The sequence below is a fragment of the Camelus ferus genome, chromosome 1 (genome assembly GCF_009834535.1).
Source record: "Camelus ferus isolate YT-003-E chromosome 1, BCGSAC_Cfer_1.0, whole genome shotgun sequence".
NCBI lineage: Eukaryota > Metazoa > Chordata > Mammalia > Artiodactyla > Camelidae > Camelus > Camelus ferus.
The window spans coordinates 104,863,740-104,885,155 of record NC_045696.1 but is presented as its reverse complement, the minus strand read 5'-3'; the positions used below and the strand labels follow the sequence as shown (position 1 = coordinate 104,885,155).

The 21,416-nt window shown below is 45.7% G+C and overlaps 1 protein-coding gene and 1 non-coding gene across 5 annotated transcripts in view; both read left to right on the top strand.

Annotated features, from left to right (window-relative positions):
- The window catches only part of CLSTN2 (calsyntenin 2), a 578,332-nt gene that overhangs the window by 97,307 nt on the left and 459,609 nt on the right, over positions 1–21,416 (top strand). The window lies entirely within an intron of this gene.
- On the top strand, positions 4,018–4,089 carry TRNAA-GGC. The gene has a single exon. It is a non-coding gene; the product is annotated as a tRNA-Ala (tRNA).

Genomic DNA, 21,416 nt, shown 5'->3' with positions numbered 1-21,416 from the left:
GTACACCAGAAATTAACACAACAGTGTAAATCGACTGTAATGTAATTTTTTAAAAATGACAATAAAAAAAAGTGCCAGAGAAATTAGTTTCCACCCAGCAGCCCTCAGCCAGTAAATGATGGAAGTCGGATAACTATGGGCATGTCCTACATTGGCCATCAAGGTTCCCAAGTGGAGTTAAGCTTCACTCACCCACAGTGACAACTGTAAAAATAATATACCTTTATTGGCTCCTTTTCTTCCCTATCTCACTTTCCCAATTTGTTACAATGTTTCCTGGGATCATTTCCCAGATAAACAACCTATTGTCAAGAAAACCCAAAAACCAAAAAACAACTGTGGGTAAGTTGAAGGGACACCCTTAAGGGAGAGTGGAGCCCAGGCCTCGCAGCACCGCGGCTGCTAGCACCCCCGGCTGAGTGAGGAGGGGCGAGAGCAGTTAGCAGGAGCTGTAACTGGGCCCTGCCCAGTGGAAGAGAGGCCAGCCTGCAGGAGCTGAGCCCCTCTGTAGAGGAGCAGGGCCCACACCAGGACCAATGAAGGGGAGCCAGAGGAACCAGCACCCCCACCTCTCACTCCTCCTGCCGTTTCAGTTTCCGCCGGTACCTCCCTTTGGTTAAACCCAACCCAACAAGGGGGCAAGGGAGCCAAGCAGGGGTGAACAGGGATGCAAACGTTCAGTAACATCAAAGAAAGAAACACAGCACTGGACCAACCACAAGAGAAGCCCCCACAGAGCAGCCTTCGGAGGTTGCCCTGGCTTGCACAGTTTCCAGCATGCCCTGGCTGGGACCTGAGGCCAAGGGAGCAGGAAACACGGCATCTGATACCTGTTCAAAGCCCAGGCCAGGCTGCTGGTGGGAACAGCTTCAAGGTCTTTGGTAGAACTGGGCTTTAAATGGCAAATTGCTCTGGGAGAGGCTGTCAAGAGAAGCCATCAGTCTTAGGGCCAGTGGGATTTGCACACATTTGTAGACCTTCTGGACTTTTCCTGATGAATGGCAAACAATCCATCCTGAATGAAATATCACAGACTTTTATGGAGCCCTGTTACAGTCAAAGTTGAACACCCTCCCTGACTTTGGCCAGTTTCTGACCATCCTCCATGGACACTGTGCGTCTTGTAAGAAGCTCCCTCATCGTCATCCACACCCCACCGGCACGCTCGCTGGGCCTTGCCCAATAGGCAGAGGACAAGGGAGGGAGGAGCAGGGGCCATAAGGAGGCCTCGTTCACACTCGTGTTTTTCCATCTGTGCTCTCAGTCCCAGCTCTCCACTTCCTGCAAGGACTGTGTGACCATCTCCAGAGAACGGCACACCTGGCATCACCTGGGGAGCTTCAACAGAGTAGTGAGACCCAGGCTCACCTCATTTACACCAGAGATGGTGATGTCATTGGTCGGGAGTGTGGCCTGGGTTCCAGGACTGTTGTAGAAATTCCCCAGGTGACTCCAGTGTGAGGGCCACTGCACCAGTATTCCCTGGACGGCTGGAAACACAGATGGTGGGGCCCTACCTTAGAGCTGCTGATGCAGTAGGTCGGGGGTGGGGACTGAAAATTCCCATTTCTCTCAAGTTCCTGGGTGCTGCTGGTCCTACTTGTCGGGGGACCACTCTCTAAAGCCACTGCCTGAGTGAAAACTGAGGCTCAGAGGGTTTAAATGATTTGCTTGAGGTCAAATGACCCTCAGTGGATGGAGAACTGAAGTCTGTTTATCCCTCTCCAGGCCTGGCTGGCTGGGCCCATGCAGAGGGCCAATACTTTCTTCAAATATTTCTGGTATCAAACTATCACAGGATCTAAACCTGCTCCCAACCCCATTCTAAGTTTACTCTTGTAAGTCTATGTTTACTAGACTTGCCAGATCATAAGACTCCCTGGAGGGAGGGGAGAAGGGAAGCACTTGTTTAAAATACTTATTTCTAGCCAGCTGTATCTCCCACCACCATGAAGTGGGTTTGGAAATACCCTCTAAGGGAAGCATTGGCCTCCCTGAGCTTCCCTTTTAAAATGAAGCTCTTTCTTCCTCCAGCTTGGAAAACCCTTGGTGTGGGCTTAGAGCCCAACAAACCTGGGTTCCAGGCACAGCTTGTCAATTTACAGGCTGTGTGGCCTTGGACAGGTTACCTAACCTCTCTGAGCCCACTTTCCTTCTCTGACAGCCTCACTTCTGTACAATGAGGATTTTGGGACGATTAAATAGCATGCCTTGGATTTGGGCACACCACATTGTTTCTCCCTCCCCCGGGCCATGTGGTAGGGACAGACACAGCTGCCATCAGGAAAACACAGCCAACCAGGGGCCCCCAGGGGTGAGCACACTCTCCTCCCATGGGTGGTGCTGGCAGGCAGGTTGCCCAGTGCATCTGGGTAGGCTCCCTGCCACTCCTGCTGCAGGGTGTTCCCTGAGCACAAGCAGCCCCCTGCCCAAGAAGCCAGCCCTCCTAGTCAGCAGCCCCGCTGTGCCCCCGCTGTGCCTCCGTCAGCCTCTGGGCTCTGGGTGGGAGGTAATTTCACACCCCTGACTCTCTGCACCCTGGTGATGGATGTGTGTAAGTGACCCTGGCCTCTCAGCCGCTGTTGGCACCCACAATGATGTAATTGAATTTGTATACACTGTAAATTTTATTAGAGGAAAGCAATCTAGTTCCAATTCTAGTTCTCTGGAGTTACTGGATTGTATCTGAGGATAAACTGACTGGTCAGCTGGGTGAGGACAGAGGTCAGGGCCACAGTAACTCTCTCACTAGCTTTCACCAGGCATGATAAACAGAAGCGTACAGCAAATCCCAAGAGCACCAGACACCTCCAATGTGGTGGGGAACCCTCAGGGAAGGGATGTGTGTGAGGCCAGCTCAGAGCCACTCACCACGGGGCTCAATAGAGAAGAGCCCTTCGTGTCTGCGTCCGTCTTCATCACTCGCCATAACCCATCTCACCTTCCCTTCCTTCCTCAATTCCCGCCCCTCTGAGCCTCTTGGCTTGGGGGAAACAACTAGCTTACTTCCATGAGCCTCAGTTTCTTCATCTGTGAAACGGACTTGTTAATACATGTCTCCAAGGGCTGTTGTAGGATGGAACGAGATGGTTACTGTCGAGTGCCTGGCACATGGTCGGGGCTCAATGCATGTGAGGAACCTCTCTGTCATTGAAAACCCTTCTTGGATGATTGAATGCCTTAGCTGTGGATACATTTTTACTAACTGCTTACTCAGAGTGAGGCTTGGGCCCAATCCTGATGGGTTACCACTGTTGGTTCTCAGGCAACTCAGTCTGGCTGGGAATTCCCAGTACACACATACCCTTCTCCCTCACGGGGCAAGATGGTGAGTGGCCATGAGGGGCTGGTGGTGACCAATAGTACCATAGAGCTCATGGAAAGGAGAGGTCCTTGGGGACCTGAATAGTCAGGGCAGGCTTCCTGGAGGAGGTGAGGGTGAGCTGGGCCTTTAAGAATGGACTATCACAGACAGCAAATAAACTTATGGTTACCAAAGGGGAAAGTTAGGGTGGAGGGATAAATTGGGAGTTTGGGATTAACAGATAACACATTACTGTGTATAAAAGAAATAAACAACAAGGTCCTACTGTACAGCAAAAGGAACTGTATTCAATATCTTGTAATAACCTATAATGGAAAAGAATATGAATAGAATATATATATGTATTTGTGTAACTGAACCACTATGCCGTACACCAGAAACTAACACAACATTGTAAATCAACTCTAATAAAAAGAAAACAAAAAGGAACAGGCAAAATCTAGGGAGAGTGAGCAGAGCTAGGAGGCTAGGCATTTATCAAGCACCCTCCCTATACCAAGAACTTTACATACTGGCATTTTGTGTAGTTCTTACTTTAAGCCAAGAACTAGGCATGCTCTTCCCTCCTTGACGGGTGCTAAGACACTGAGACAATGAGATTGCACCCCAAGGGGCCAGGTAAGGAATATAAGATGCACAAATTCAAGACCACACACTTACTGGTGGTGGGAATGACTTTCAAAAGCAAGGGGGAGGGTATAGCTCAGTGGTAGAGCACATGCTTGGCATGCACGAGGTCCTGGGTTCAATCCCCAGTACCTCCATTAAAAAAAAATTAAAAATAAATAAATAAGCCTAACTACCTCCCCCTCCCCCTAAACTAGATCTGTCTGACACATAAATTTTCTTTGTAACCACTTCTCACACCACTGACACCTACCTGCCCGCTGTCTCTGGTACCAGATGAGGAGACAAAAGCATCCCCATTTGACTAATAGAACAAAAGTGGGTCTGGCTGGGGGCCCCTGCACACTGTGTGTGTGTGTGTGTGTGTGTGTGTGTGTGTGTGTGTGTGTGTGTTCTTCTATTAGGAGAGGCTGATTCACCAAGCGCTTCCCTATGTAATTAAGCCTTTGTTGACTACGGCTCACTCCCTATCAAGGATGGCCCTGGGAAGGGCGTTTAGGAGGAAAACTTAAAGCTGATGTCCTATTCCATCCTGCAGCCACAGAGGCAGCTCTCCCTGCCTGGGTAGCAGGGACCAGCTTACCCCAGATTTGATTTCCACCCAACTCAGAAGCATGGCTATTTCTGGAACACACCTGGGAAACGCCTGCAGCTTTATGCACTGTTGTTTCTGAACTTGACAGAAAAATTGGCTTTGATTTTGTTGAAGGTTTTCTGTTTTATTAATGTTGGATTTTCCCTCTAGATTGGAAGGCAGCTCAGTGATGTGTAAACCTCCATTTTCATCTTTTTTTCCCTCCGAATTTCATTCCACTTCATCACTAGCTGCCTCCTATCGAAGGCTTCCCAGAGATGGATGGCAGTGTCCAGAAACCATTTTCTTATTCTGCTTATCTTGTTTGTTTAAACCCGGGCTCGGAGGGGTCCAGCTCTCCCTTGAGGAGGTCCTGGATTTTCACCTGATTTCGAGCCACCACCATACGGCAAACACTGCTCTGTTTATCTTTCCAGATTGCAGCATTTAGCGAGTCTTTGGAAGTAGAAAAGGGCATGTGTTCTTGAGAAAGAGCTTGGCAGAGGAAGACGAGCTTAGATTTCAGAATCACCTAGCTGTGTTTAAATCCCAGTTTTGCCTCTTCCTAGTGGTGAGACCAAGCAGGTTAACCTATCTCCTTAAGCCTTGGTTTCTGTACATGCAATGAGGAAATAAAAATGCTTCCTTTCAGGGTGATGGTGGAGATTAAAAGATGGGTAAAACTACAGCATCCAGAACAGACTAGATCCTCAGTGAATGATGCCTTTTCCCCTTCCGACTCCTTGAGCAAGAAAACACAGCACACTCTGGTTTGGTGCTTATCTTAGAAAGGTGGTAACAAGTGAGAGGAAACATCTCATTTTCAGCACCTCGTTTATCAGTCCTCCTGTCTGCTTGGCATCTGGAGTTGTCGTTGGTACAGTAAAGTAAAAGAAGAAGGAAATGTTTCCCCGCCTCAAAGGAGGCTGAGGAGTATGAGTGGCAGTGAAATCTCTGGGGTGCCCCTCATGCCTGTCTCATCAGGAGAAGATGTGCACGGTGGTACCTGCCATCGATATAGAAGGAAGGCCAGGAAAGAGGCTGACCTGGGGAGCGCTGATGGCTTTGGGCTGAATTTGGATGGGGGGAGGGCATCTAGAATGGAGGAGTATTCTGGGAAGAAAGATGCTTGCTCGCCAGCGGAAGAGGAGAGACAGGCCACATTGGGGAAGTCATATCAGTGAGGCAGAAATGTACTGAATGAGCACAACAATGGGTGACTAGAGCGAGCAAGCCACTGTGGATTCTTGAGATTGGAAGTGACATGGTAACATTCAGGGCTTGATGTGCCTCAACATCGAGCACAGTGTTTGTACACAGTAGGTGCTCAATAAATAAATGTCTGGTTGAGTGGCCAAGGCTCAGCTGGGGTATCACCTCCTCCAGGAAGCCTTTCCTAATCCTGCCAACCCCCCCTCTGCCTGCAGGGCCCCCAGTTCACTCTCTGCTGCAGACCATGCCTCAAAGGGTTGGCTTTGTCTCTGACCCACCACCAACACTGGACTCCAGTCTTTGTGAGGACAGGACTGTGCTCTGTATCCTCAGCTTGACCCATGAAATGGGGTTGGAAGGGGAGGGTGCAGAGAAAGAGGGGAGGGGGAAGTTTGCAGAAGTTGAAGGCCCTTAAGGACTACAAATTGGACTGTTTAACTTCAGTGTAATTAACTAAGCTATGGACCTAAACCCAAGCAAGTGGAAAATAGATCATATTTGGAGAAATTCAGGCTACTTAGTAACAGAGTATTTGGTGAAAAAATGTGAACTATTTTGTAGCATTGAACAGTGCTGCGTTGCTAGATCAGCACCTTGGAAATGACTTAGGGAAATGCTGCTATTTTACAGATGTTGAGAGCATGACACCAATGCCCAAAGTTACTTGGCTTGAACTTGAAGGGCAGGGTGGATGCTGACTCTTGAATCCTTCTTGCTAGAATCCTTGCCTCATGCCAGAGCTGCTTCTTGGAACAGTGGATTTCTATGCCCTCCCAACTCTGCAGGTTCCAGAGCAATTTCCCCAGGACACACTGGCCTGCTCATCTCCACACTGAGCACTTTACATGCAAAGTTCATGGAATGCCCCACAATTCATGAGACAGGAGTCACCAACTCCATTTCGCGGAGGAAGACATCGAGGCCCAGAGCAATGACATGGACCATCCAAGGCCACTTAGCTGTAACTGGTGGTGCTGAGATTTGAACCAAGTGCTCTGGACTCCTGAGTTAAGGCCATTCTAGCGGTGGCATGTTGGGAAAGAATTGCTCGCGGCAGCACACAGGCAGGAGCCACATGGGAGCATTTGCAATAGCAGATGTTTCCTACCTGGCAGATCAAGCTGGAAAGAAATGGGAGCTTTTCATGCCCTCCCTTACAGTAGCAGTGTCTTCCCCGATCCCTTTGGTCACTGATGCCATCAAACTGAATTCTTTAGCGTGGAAACATTACATCCCAGGAATTGCTTTTCCTGCATAATATTTCTAGGAAAGTTAATTGTCTCATTAGTCATATTTGCATTCCATTTTAATTGCATCTTGAGAGCCAGTGTATTCATTTTCCTCCCAGGTTATGGTTCTCACTTTAACAACCTTTTACAAAGCAGGGAAGATCAGAGCACATGAAGAATACCTTGCTTTCTTAAAATATCCACCTCCCCAAAAATGTAAGGCCCAATTTCCACTTCAGCTATAAGCTAATTATCATGTACAAAATATGGATCACAGCTAATTACCAGGATCTGACCTTATTTCGAAGTCATAGATTCCTGTAAACTAGGTTACTATTAGTAAAGAAATAGAGATTCAAGTAGGAATTCAAGAATGACAGTGAGGAATGGATATGAAACGTTTATATTTTTAACAGACAGCAGAGACAAGAGATAATTTTCCTAGGCTTATGTCTGGTGAAATTTTCCAGAAGTCTACCCTTGGAGGGGCCTTATTATTGGGACACAGATGATGAAATGACAATTTCATTAGCATCTTAGAATCTTCTATTTGGAAATAAGGATGGCTGCTTCCATTTTTCAGTTTTTTAGGGACTGGACACTGCCTGTCATCTACAGAGCCCTGTACTAGGCGAGGTGAAGAATTGTGAGATGACAGAGCCAGTATCCTTGACCTCGAGGGGTCCTTGGGGTAGGTGGAAATGAAGTGTGGTCCCCAATTCCAGGCAAGGAGTGCTGAGATCCCATGAGGGGAGCTGGGGGTGCAAGCATCAAGGGAGAGCTCTTGTCTGGACTCGTAACATTGGAGCTGGGTTTTGATGGGCCACAAGGATTTCATTAGATGGAAAGAGGAATGGAGGGAGCATCTAGGGTGGGAGAAAATGCTGACAGATGGAAAGACAGATGTTTAAGGAACTGAGGACCAAAATAAGATTTGTGTGTCCATCGCTGGGGTCTTCATGCTGACATCATGACAATTCAGAAGGCATGTGCTGACTTTGGGAAGAGTCTGCACGTGTTCATTTTCCTGAGGAGGGATAGTTTATAACTTTCATTAGCTTCTCAAAAAGGCCAGTGACTCCCCCTAAAAATTTAGACTCACTGGCCTGGAGGACAGTTTTTGTGAAATGCAGAAATGGATGTTAGAACAAACTGTGGGGGCAAACAAGGTATTGAATATATCCCCTGTGCTATACAGTAGGACCTTGCTGTTTATCTATTTTATGTACAGTAGTTAATATTTGCAAATCCTGAACTCTCAATTTATCCCTCCACCCCTCTTCCCCCTTGGTAACCATAAGTTTGTTTTCTATGTCTGTGAGTCTGTTTCTGTTTTGTAAATAAGTTCATTTACATAATTTTTTTAAGATCACATATATAAATGATATCATATGGTGTTTGTTTTCTGTCTGGCTTATTTCACTTAGTATGACAGTCTCCAGTTCTCTCTATGTTTCTTTTTTATGGCTGAGTAGTATTTCATTGTATAAATATACCACAACTTTATTTAGTCATCTGTTGATGGACATTTAGGTTGTTTCCATGTCTTGGCTATTGTAAATAGGGCTACTGTGAACATTGGGGTGCGCATATCTTTTCGAATTAGTTTCTCATAGCCAGTATTATACACCTGGACCATTTGGGACTCAGCTGGGGTTGGAGGCAGGATGGCATAGAGGTGAGAGAGGCTAAGTGGGAGCTGGACAGAGGCTGGAAGAGGCAAGAAGGCCAGAGGGAGGCTGCTGTGCTTCCAGAAGAACAGACAAGGGCCTGGGCCAGGGGAAGGGGGCTACCAGAAAGGAGAACTGGAGAAGCTGTGGAGGAGAGGGGAAAGGGTTTGGTATCAGAGGGAAAGTAGGTAGAGACACGTGGCAGCAGAGAGTGATGGTGGTGTGTGAGCTCTGGCGCCAGGCTGTCAAGTTCAAACCCAGCTCTGCTGCTTCCTGCTCGCACAAATTACCTAACCTTCCATGTCTCGGTTTCCTTAGCTGTAATATTGGCTCCTCCCTCAGAGTTTTGTGGGTGAGTATTAAGTGGCCAAAGATGTGCCAGGTACCTGCCACAGTGGATGCCTTGGGAGCCTGGGCTCTTATCCCTGGGAGGCTGGCAGCTCATGTGGGCAGGGCTTCAGTACTGGTGCATTGCCGTCTCCCCAGGGCCTGGAGCCATGCTCAGGACACAATAGGGGCTCCCAAAATATGTGTTCAGTGCTGAATGGATGGCTCAAGGTCATGTGCCAGGAACTAGGACACAGGCACACTCTTGCTAGAGATAGGTATGATCATGAGCAGGGAGACTAGTGAGGGTGACACGAGGGCCCCAGGGGACCACAAGACCCCACCCTGGCCTCCTCAGGCCCATGTGTCCAGCCCTTGCACACTCACCATCGTGTTGTGTCCAGTCCTGCCAGTGGCCTCCTCTGAGCATGGTGGGATGGATATGATTACCCTCATTTCTCAGGTGAGACTGGGGTCTGGGCAGTGAAGAAACTGGCCCTTTTAAGATACTCACTTGGAGGCAGCTGAGTGGGCCTGTTCCTTGGTCCCGTGTCTTCCCACCCCGCGCTGCTTCCATGAATGCTCAAATCTCTGATTTCCCAAACTGCAACAGAAGCATTTGGTTTACTAAGAAAACAAAATGTCCAAAGAGAGTACCCATTTTAAACAACAAAAATGAGGGGCTCTTAGTCATGTAGCAAGAGCTCATTCAGGATCGGAGTGGTTTTACTCAGCGATGGGGTTAAGAATAACAGCGCCACGGGCAGATTTCGGGAGGAACAGGCATCGTGCCTGAGCCCTGCCACTGACCAGCTCTGCGGCTTTTGACAAACTGCTTCATCTTGCTAAGCCTCGGTTTCCTCATCCGTAAAATGACCATAATGAGACTCCTTTCATAACTGTTAGGAGAACTAAATAACATATTTATAAGTAACTCAGCCATGTTCTTGACATACAGGAGGAGTTCAATAAAGGGTGGTTATCCTTCTTTCTTCTATGATTATTCCTTATTTCTGTAGATAGCTCGGCTTCAAGGGAGTAATATATGTACTGTTGTGAAAGCGGAAAGGCTAGTCCTCTAGATAAGAAGAATAAAGTTGGCAGTGAGGGTCAGGTGTGATATTACTGGGAAGGGAGGGGGTCACGGGAGGAATGCTTTTTACATCTATAACCAAGGCTGCCCCACTGCCAACTTGAGAAATTGACAAGAAACAGCCTTGATACCATCCTCAAAGTCCTCTTAGATGTGATCTCAGCCAGGGCAAGGGCAGCCTCGGCTTTCCCAGATGCGCAGAAGCCCCGGATCCCAGGGATCCCAGCTCTGCCACCTGCTGGCTGTCTGAGTGACCTGAGCCTTGCAATGGGAGGGCCAGATGGGATGACTGATGTGATAGGAGCCCATGGACTCCAGGCCAGAGGAAGGGCTCCACATCTGGCTGTTAGAGCAACCTCTTAGAGTCTGGGCCCATCAGCAGGGGGCGTCCTAACGTGGGACTGGGGGTTACTAGGCTTGTGGTCAATGTGGTAACTGGTTAACCGTAGTGGTAGACAATGCAGGGAAACATCTGGGCTTCACAGATGGACATACTGAATTCTGGATCTGAGTTTCATGGGTGTGCTATTCCTGTCACTCATTCAGCATTTTCTGAGCATCTCTGTGCCAGGGGAACCTGGAAGGGGTGAATTTACTGCTCTCAGTGAATTTACAGAGGAGTAGACAAACCAGGACTGGACACTGGACCAGTACTCTGGCAGAGGGAAGCCCTGAGCAGAGGGGAGTAGAAGGAGACACCACTTACGCAGCCTGGGGGCCAAGAAGGAAGATTCCCCTTGGCTTTTCCCCAAGACTCCAGCCTTCTCAATTCACATGGACATAATAATGTTAATCATTTTCTCAGAGTGAGCTTTTCTGGATCAAATTCTATTTTGTAACCAGTGCAATAGGTACACCAGAAATTGACACAACTGACTATACCTCAATTAAAAAAAAATATATATATATATATATGAGAGAAATTAAAAGGCAGGCAGATTCAATGCATGTGAATGGACAGTTTCCTTTATCTGGAGTATCAGTCAGTTGCTAATGCAGGTCCACAAATCCATTCAACCTCCCACGTTCTGTAACCATGTGAGACTGAGAAACTCACTGCAGATACACAGTTTGCACACTCCCTTTGTGACGCTCCTGACATCATAGGTAGTGGATTTCTCTAGCTTATCCTGCAGGGTTCTATGCCCGTGGACAGCACACAGGAAGCTGGCTGACACTCACCCCACCAGTCCAGCTTCTCTCTAGATCTGGGGCAGGTGTTATCCTAAAGCTGGAGGTGGGAAGACCCCTGCACAACTCTTCCAGGCTGGAACCCTCTCCACACCTTTCCTGTCTTATCAGAACTCCTGCCAGGCTGGAAGACTAAAGTAAAATCTGCCTTTCCAAGAAACTCCATCCAGACTGTTGCAGCCTACTGGGTTGCTTTCTACACCAGGCAGATGGAAAGTCCTGCTGAGGCCAGAATGCACCATGCTGTTTTATGCCACAGTGCCTTTGCATGTGCTGTTCTTTCTGCCTAGAACTCCTTTGGCACCTAGGTTGCTTTTTTGAGACTCAGCTAAGTGCCCAGAAGCCTGTGCTCACTGCTCCCAATGTTGATCACACAGTATTTAAAATAATTGTTTATGCAGCAGCCTCCTTTACAGACTAAGAATTCCTGCCTTCTAACAGTCTCCAAGCTGTAGCAATTGCTACATAATAATAATAATAATAACAATAACAATAATAATAATAATAAAAACCAATATTATAATATCATCAATATTATAACATTATTATAATTATATATACTATATAATTATATGATAACATAAATTAATAAATTGATAATAATAATTATTATTATTAATAATGGTAGTGATGAAATGTAGAAAAGGAATTCTAAGTGTGGGCTCAGCATGAGTGAGATGAGTCAAGTATTCAGGGAAGGCCAGGAGAACGGTGGGTGTATGCCGGGACTCCCAAGCTCAGGTCACAAAATTCTGGGTGCAGTGCCTTAGTCCTCCTCAAACATGAGAACACCCTGCATTGAGAAGCATCTTCTTTCTGACTCCAAATTACTGACCTCAGCAAATCTTTGGTAGCAGGGAAAAGGACTGTTCTCCACATGAAGGGCTTCCCGGTTTACAGACAAGCACGCCCACCCTTGTGAGATGTTATACTGAGGGATCATATTCTGTTCCTAGCTGCTCAGATACAGTTATAAAGATCACATGTACGTGATATGGGTTTTAACTGCAGAGACAAATCAAGCCTCACCACCCTCTCATGTGGCCACTGAAGGATCATTTAATCTATCACTTGGTTCCATGTGAGCAGACTTCAGGAAAACACATAATAAATACTTGTAATTGCTGCTTTGAGGGCCTCCCTAGCTCAGCAGGCAGGGCTGTGGACTGTGCAGGCTGGCCTTTCACTTTCCCTGGCTCTGCCTTCACTCAGCCTCACCCTCCCTCCCACAGCTGTCTCGAGTCAGCTGTGTGCTCACTACCCATGGCCCCGTGTCCCCCTTTTAGTATACTCATCCTATGCTGGTGGGGTTGGAAGATGGGATCTGGTCCCAACTCCACTGTGTGACCTTGGGTGGATCACTTCTTCTCTCTGGGCCTATGTCCTTGTCTATAACAAGGTTTTGTTTGTTGTTGTTGTTTTAATTTGAAGTTTAGCTGATTTACAATGTTATGTTAGTTTCAAGTATACAGCAAATTGATTCAGTTTTATATATATATATATTTATATATATACATACACACACATATACATACACACAATTTTTTCAGATTATTTTCCATTATAGGTTATTATAAGATATTTAATATAGTTCTTTGTGCTATATAGTAAATCTTTGATGCTTATCTGTTCTATGTATAGTAGTTTGTATCTGTTAATCCTATATCCCTAATCTGTTAATCCTTTATCTCTCTCCCCTTCTCCCTTTTCCCTTTGGCAACCCTAAGTTTGTTTTCTACGTCTGTGAGTCTGTTTCTGTTTTGTATGTTGATTCATTTATATTATTTTTAGACTACATATATAAGTAATATCATATGATATATGTCTTTCTCTGTCTGACTTACTTCAAGTATGACAATCTCTAGGTCCATTGATGTTGCTGTAAATGGCATTATTTTCTTCTTTATTATGGCTGAGTAGTATTCCATTGTATGTATGTACCACATTTTCTTAAATCAGTCATCTGTTGATGGGCACTTGGGTTGCTTCCCTTGTCTTAGCTATTGTAAATAGTGCTTCTGTGAACATGTTGTTGTTGTTCAGTATTTAACTATCTTTATTTTCCAATTTAAATAGAAAACAAAGGAAGGGTAAAGGCAATGGAAGTTACACTGTGATGATACAGAGACTTTAAATTCTAGTCAGAGTTAAGACTCATACTAATGGTCAACTGATGGTTCAAAGGAATAACTACATGGAGTCTGGTTGAGACGTACATGAGTTGAGTCTCATCATTAGCCTGAATCATGTAGGAAAACAACTTTCAGCAAAATCAGAGTTCACACTTGTCAGGCATGCTCTGTCAGGCATGTGCAGGGCCAAGCCTGGAGACATGGGTTCTCTCCATGCTCCCTGTGACAAAGAAGGCTCCTGGTTTAATGGAAAGAGCAGCTCCAGCTCCCAGGTGGTGTCCACAGCTCACAGCTGGGTTTAGCAGTAGAATTGAGTGGAGAACTTGGGAGATATGGGAATGGTCAGTCTGGTCCCTTGACTTGACCTTCGCACCTTGGTACCTGCATGTTGGATTTGCCTTGTGCACCAGTTCTTTCTGTAGCCTTACCTGTGTATCTTTTCCAGATACAAGCCCAGGGGTGGGACTGCTGGACTACGTGGTAGCTCTACTTTTAGTTTTCTAAGGAACCTCCATAGTGTTCTCCATAGTGTTCTCCATAGTGGCTGCACCAATTTACATTCCCACTGACAGTGCAGGAGGGTTCTCTTTTCTCCACACCCTCTCCAGCCTTTGCTATTTGTAGACTTTTTAATGACAGTCATTCTGACTGATGTGAGGTAATACCTCATTGTGGTTTTGATTTGCATTTCTCTAATACAAACAACCAACCAGGATTCTTAAACGAGTTTTTGTCTTGCAGAACTCTGTAGCAGTCTGGTGAAACATTTTTTTTTTTTTTTAGAATCTTATTTTTAATTAGTAAAATAAAATACATTGGATTATAAATAGAACTAGGTATATTGAAATAGCTATCAAAAGATTGATAAATTTTGATAGTGTTACTTAAATGCTTAGTTATTAACATTAAGTGACAAAACCTAGTTGTGAGTATAATCACTACCCTAGCTCTGAGGTAGTGATGGATGTAGATGATATTCTGAGACATCTGTGATAACTGTGATGTGTCATGAAAGCACCTGTGATTTCTACTGGTCCACAGCCAGGACTGCTGTGTCTGCTGCCTACATGCATAATGAAGGAAATCCTGAATTACTGTAAGATTTGTGAAGATAAAGGTGTAAGTGTTTCCTATCCAAATTTTATGTACCTCTGATATTGTACCCATGACCTCTAGGAGTGAACCCCTGAACTTCATCGGCTCTCTGGGCTCTCTGGGCTCTTTCTGTCCTAGGGCTTTACTGGTGTCAGACTCTGCAAAAGATAGCCCAAGCCCCAAGCTAGAGGGAGAAAGGGGTAAAGGAGCCTCCCCAACACCATGTTAACTGAGCACCTGCCATGTGCTGGGTGCCACCCTAAACCTCTAGTCCCCAGGACTGGGTAAAGTCCTCCCTCATCTGAGGGGAAAATGAAGTGTATAGGAAAGGAAAGTTGGGGATAAATCATTTAAAAGTCAAATATATAAACAGAGGTTCAAAACCCTTGCTGAACTCCACAGGTCCATCCTTAGTCCTACCAGAAGCCTGCTCTGAAATCAGAACGTCTCAACCACCATCACCATGTTCTCCTGCAATGTCTTGTCACCCTCTGAGGAAGTGCCATTTTGCACCATCAACTCTGCCCTGGAATATGTTCCTTAATCTCTCTGAGCCTTGGTTTCTTTGTCAGTGAAGGGGGCTGAGAACTACTTAGGATTAAATAACCAGCACAAGGAGGCAGTAGTACACCCTGAGTGGTGTGGGCACTGGCTGCCATTTGGACAAGGCCAGCTGGGGCCTCTGTGTGCTGTAAGCCTTGCATCTGGACTGCTTGTGTACAAAGACTCTCCAGGCCCTTTGCTCCAGCTACCCTGGACCGGGTCCGGAAGATGGAGTCCTCACTACCCACCACCTTACACCCTGCCCAGTGATGGGGCGTGAACAACAAGCACAGCACCCTGGGAGGTGTCCTCTGAGCATAAATACTGAGGTAGGACCTCCGTGCCCTGTTAGAGGCCTTGCTCTAGCTCCTGAAAACGCTTCACGCCCCTCCCTAGCCCTAGGAAAGTCCACTGACAGTTGTGCATTCCCTGTTGCTGAATAAGGAGCTTGGAGATTACCTCTTTATGCAAAAAATTTGATTGTCATTTCTCCTTTTCTGGCTTTATTGCTTATTATCTCCAAAGCCTCAGGCTGGTTGTTTAACCTCACCATGCTTCAGGTTCTTCTTCTTTGAAAAGTGGAATGAGAATGTCTTCCCTGCCCGTGGAGAATCATGCTATAGTACTTAACAGGGAAAATCAAAGCAAAATAAAACCTAATCATATGAAAGGAAAAAAATGGAACTTTCTTAAATGACTTTTGGGTACAAATGAAAATCAAAACCACAATTACAAGCTATTAATAGAGAAACACTATATACTATAAAATTTATGGCATGTGACCAAAGCTGTACTTAGAAGCAAATCCATAGCCTTAAATTGCTTAATAATCAATGACAAAGAATGAAAATAAATAGAGCAGTCAACATAAGAAGTTAAAAAAGGAGAAATCTGAGGAAATTAGGAAGCAATATACCACAAATATGATAGAAATTAATGTATTAGAAAATAGAAAAACATTAGAATTTATAAGTGAGTCTAAAAGCTGATTCTTTGAAGAAACCAATAAAATAGACATGCACATCTTAGACATAATCAAGAAAATGAAAGAGAAAGTACAAATATCCAAGATTAAAGATAAGAAAGGGACTATAACCATGAATATGGAAGAGATTAAATCAAATTACAAGAGCATAATATGTACAGCTCTAAGCTAAGATATTGAGAAGCTTCTAAAATGTACAGCATTTGGAGAAAAGGTGTATTATCAGATTTGACTCAAAAAGGTTAACTTGTTAATAGCCATGGGAGCAACTTAAAATGTTTAATGAAGTTTTAGAGAAAAATAGAAATGAATTTCAGAGAAGGGTCAAGACAGGCTGAGTTGGGGTTTTACTGGAGCAGGTGAATGGATGAGCAGGACATGGTCAAAGGCACAGGGAGATCAGAATGAAGTCAGGTGGTCAAGGCCAAGGGCAGGTGTGTGGGAGTGAGGACAGGTGAGCCTGCCTAGGGCCTGAGACAGATTGGACCTGGAGACCAATCCACAGTGTCTGTCTTTGAGGCTCAGATCTGGCCATCTGGGCCCTGCCTTTCTTTATCTTGATTGTAATCCTGGGAGATAGCCCCTCACTACCTACTCATCCCTGAGTTCTGTGACTGTCAATGGGAAAGGGTTTTGAAAAGTTTGAGCACTTGTACTGATGCAATGTTAACAGTAACTTGGGGCAAAGAGCTACCCTCATCATGGTCAAGAAGTTGATTCCTACAAGCCTCTGTTTTGATAACTTCAAGACTTCAGATGCTTCCCATGGGCTTGAATGTGTGATCCTGAGAGAGGTTGCCAAGAGGGCTGGGGGGAAGAAGGAGATACCCTGGGAAGCAAGTTCGTCTTTCTCTCTGGGTCACCATCTAGCCTTAACTGGCCTTCCAGACTCTCCATAGAGTCTCTCTAAAACCAGAAGGTCAGAAGATGTTGGGATTTTTAAAGACTCAATTCCCAGGAACCATTGAATGCATCATGCTTTGCTTCATTCATTTAAAGTACGATGTTGAATGTTGGCAAATACAGCCCTGGGAGTGGGAGTACCAGACCCATGAGTGATAAAATGCTGCATGGGAATATTAGTTTTTCATTAACTAGTTTTATTATCCCACAGAAGAATTCATCTTACATGATCTGCTCAACCATTGTAGAGAGAGAAGGGAACTAATGGTTGTCAAGTTCCTATGATTTCCCCCCATTTTACATTCACTATTCCACACAACGCTAACCATCACCAACTGACATGGAAATATTTTGATCCGCATTCAACAGAATGGGTAAATGAAGAAATTAAATAACTGACCAATGGTCTTTCAGCTTGAAAGTGGCAGAGAGGAGATTTACAGCTTGATTCTAAGGTCTGTGAGTTTTCTACTCCATCATTCTGCAATTTTCCAGGTATGTGCAAGCCCAGAATGAATATTTTCTGGAATGTTCTATCTTATTCTCAATGGTGCCTGTTGGGTCCATATAGCAGCCTGTTTGTCTGCAAGAACAGATGGAAGGTAGAGAAGCAGTCTTTCACTTTCTACTTCTACAAGGAGGCTTCACAGCCTCTGTCCTGGTATTTTTCCAAGACTCTCTCTCTAGTTTTCTCTGATGCCTGAAATATTGTTTGCGGGCAGCAAACTTTTGTTCTATAATGAGAAAAAAGGCCAAAGGAGAAAATGATCCTTTGAAAGAAGACAAGTGGATATATATGAACTTAAAAGTGTGACTGATTTCTAGGAGATGCTTTCCTGGAAGAAGGGCTAGACAGGAAAGTGATCAGGGCTGAAGGTACCAAAACTTTTATGCAGGGATGTTCTATGAGAAAGGAATGGGCGTGGGAGTCGGGGGAGGATATAGCCCAGTGGTAGGGCACGTGCTTAGGTCCTGGATTCAATCTTCCATCCCTCCAAAAATAAAATAAAATAAAATAAATTCTGAATTACACCCCCCCCCCCAAAAAAAGGAATAGGAACAAACAGGAGAGGCTGATGATTGCCAAGACAGACTCCATTTTATAGCCTTGCTACCACCTTGGGAGAAATAACCCTCTACTTAGGTTCCTGTTACATTAAACCAAAGCAGTAGGTTGTTGATTTACATTCATCTATGACCACTATGTTCTCATGTATCACCTTCACTGCCCTTCACCCACAGACACTCACAGATGCTTAGGAGCCAGAAAAGGATGGCAAGGAGGTAAGCTGTGCATGGCTATTCTTTCCCCTCTGTAACGATCACCCTGGACCAGTTGTCAGCAGCACTCCAATCACTCACATTTCTGTGTCAAGAAGTTTGGTAATTAATCATCTGTGTATTTTAATCAGAGCAAGAGATGCCCGGAGTGAATTTCATCAATCTTGAGGGAGGAGAGGTTTGACCCCTGGCCCTCCCTGCACCCCCAGCCTGTGTGATTCCATGATGGATGATACAAAGTTATGTAGGGTAACGGGAAGGTGTCTTACTAGCTCAGAGAGGGATGCGATGATGTTACAGAAGCTCACTGGGCTTCAGCCTCCTCCTCTCTAAACTGGGGACACTGTGGCCTACTTGCAGGGTGGTTCTGAAGATCCTTGAGTAAAGCTTCTAGCACAGGGCCAGCACATGGTTGGGGCTGCACAGCCTTAGTTTTCTTACCTCTCTCAATTCTTGTTTTTAGAAGTTATTGCTGTCATTCTGTGTGACTATCAAATTCTTGTTCAGCTGTGCAGCTCTGTTGACAGGGTAATGCACAGATTTCATCTGCTTCCCATAGTTTCAGACAGATTCACGTCCCTGGGTCTCTGCAGTCTTGTGTTGTTGATGCTTCAGTCCTGAGGCAAAAACCACCACATCGAGACCCTCTTTGTGCCAAGCATGTTACTGTAAATGATCTCAGTTGAACCTCCAGAAAGTCCAGAAAGGTAGGCATTATGTCCATTTTAGAGAGGAAAAGATGGAGTCTCAGGAAGGTGAAATGATTTCCCAGTGATCACACGTAGTCAAGAGGGATGTTATTTAGAGTGTGCCTGACGAGTGCAGACACTGTCATCCCCCCGATCACAAGGACTCCCCTGTGGGTGGCCACGTGAAGAAGGGCACTTTCCTGGGAGAAATGGGGCTGCTTCCTACTGTTTTGATGTTGGTATATTTGCCTCGCTGACTTCCGGAAATGGAGTTCTTAAAATAACCAGTCTCCTCATTTCATCATCCTGCCACCTGCCTAAAAAGGATAAAAATTAGTGATGCACGTTTGATTTCCTTCTCTCTGATTGACATGAAGATTCTACGCTCTTGGCAGAGGTTGTGTCTGTATGGTCTGGGCACCATATGTGCGAGACTTGTTAGGTTCTATTCCAGGGCTCTGTGCCAGGCACTCTGGACATAGCTCTCTCTCTCTAGGGCTCCCAAGCCACAGCAGACGCTTACAACCAGAAACTCCTCAAGCGATGATTTGAAGTGAGGGAGAGTCTAGTCCAGCGCAGGGCCAGCCTCAGTTTCGTTATGCAAGAGGCAGTGTTTGTCCTGGGCAGACACCACTCTTTCTGTAGGGACCCATTACAGTCAGGTGGAGGGTGGCCCTGAAGTTTGCAGGAGAGGGCCTAGGGCCACCTGCTTTTGCATGCAGGTCTACCTTTTGTAAGCTCCGGGAATCCAGATGATTCACTTCACCTCCCTGGGTCTCAGAATCTTCATCTACAAATAGATCCAAGGGGCCCTTTCAGAGTTCAGGGGCAGATAAACTGACAGCTGGAGGTTCTCGGCACAGTGCCTGGAACATGGCAGGTTCCCCTCAGGTCCACAGACTGCTCCCCTCGAGTTTATCTCTTTTCCTTCTTCTTCTCCTCCAGATGGACTTTCACAGTCCCTGAGTACTTGGATTTTAGATACATTTGGCAGTAATGTGTTTCATTTCTCTTTCCAGTGAGGAACAATCTGTATTTGTTGAATTGAAGGCTACCCTGTTGTTGGCTGAAAAAGTGCACAACCTAAAAGTTGAGAGTTATGTTTTATTGGGTGGACATTTCTGAGGTCTTAAGCCCAGGCTGACAGCCTCTCAGATCGCTCTGAGGGACTGCTCCAAAGAGGCAGTCAGGATACACAGGAGTTTCTGCAACAAAGACAAGGTAGTCGGAACATTGAAAGATTACTGCTAATTAAAGAAAACCAGATACCTCAAGCTATGTATGGGAAGGTGCAAAAGTCTGGGCTCATTGAAATCATTCCTTTAATATGCACCTTCGCCATCTAGGGCCAGTACCCTGTTCCTCCACATCCTGAGTCCCATCTGGGTGTACCATTAGGGGTGGCTGCCAAGGCCAGGCTGCCTACTTGTCTGCATCCTGAGATCCCTCTGCTCACTGTCAGGGGTGGTGGTAGTGGCTGATGACTTGATGGCCACAGCATCCTTTGTTTACTGATACAGCTGGCAATATTTTTCATTCACATTTTGGTACTTGGCTTCCTGGGCAGGCTTTAGCTGGACCATGGTTTTTGAGTTGTCTTAAGGGAATGACCAATTTCTAATGATGACCAACTTCTGGTGGGATGTTGAACTCTTGATGGAGTGGCTACAGTGTTTGAAGATTTGGCCAATTCCTAATGTGATGGCCAGTTGGTAAGAGGCCAGTTCCTGGTGTGTGGGCCAATTTCTGCCTCAAGAAAGGTCAACTATCATGTATTGAACATCTACTATGGATCCAACCCAGTGCAGGGATGTATGAATTATATGTGATTTAAAGCCCTCCATGAGATTGGCATGTAGATGACAGCGATTAAGAGTCTGGGTTCTCACATCATAGTACCTGGTTCAAATTTAATTTTTTTTCTGCTTTAAGCATGTGACTTAATCACCGTGTGTCTCTGTGATGATAACAGAATCTCTGTCATAGGGTTTGGGGGCAGAAATATCTCCTGCCACATAGTCAGTGTCCATTAACATTTAGTTGCCCTTATTTTTATCCAGATAAGGAAACCATGACTTGGGAAGTAACAGTGAGTCTTCCTCTTCTATGAGGAAAACCCAAGTGTAAACCTAGCCTTAAATCTTGCCTGAGATCTAATTCTGTTTCTCAGAATTGTCCTGTACTCATGTTTGGCTCAGACCTAGCAATGTCAGGACAGAAGCCTCTCAGTGGTTGGGAGGGATACCTATGAGATGGGGGCGTCCTGGGTACATCATGGCACTGAGACATCAGGTTAACGGCAGGGCCGTGGTAGATCTCTCTTCAGTGCAGACTTCCGGTACCCCCACAGGAGGCACACCCTGCCGGTGGGGAAGGGCAGAGTTCACAGAGTCTCCATAGGTCTCACGGGCAGAGACTGAGCCTGACTGATGCCAGTTGGCTGTGTGAGAAGTGAGTGAAGACCATCCCGTTGCTGAATAACAAGTTCCGTGGGAGGAGTGGCTTTCAGCCCTCCTGCGGTCTCTCTCTCTATCCCTATA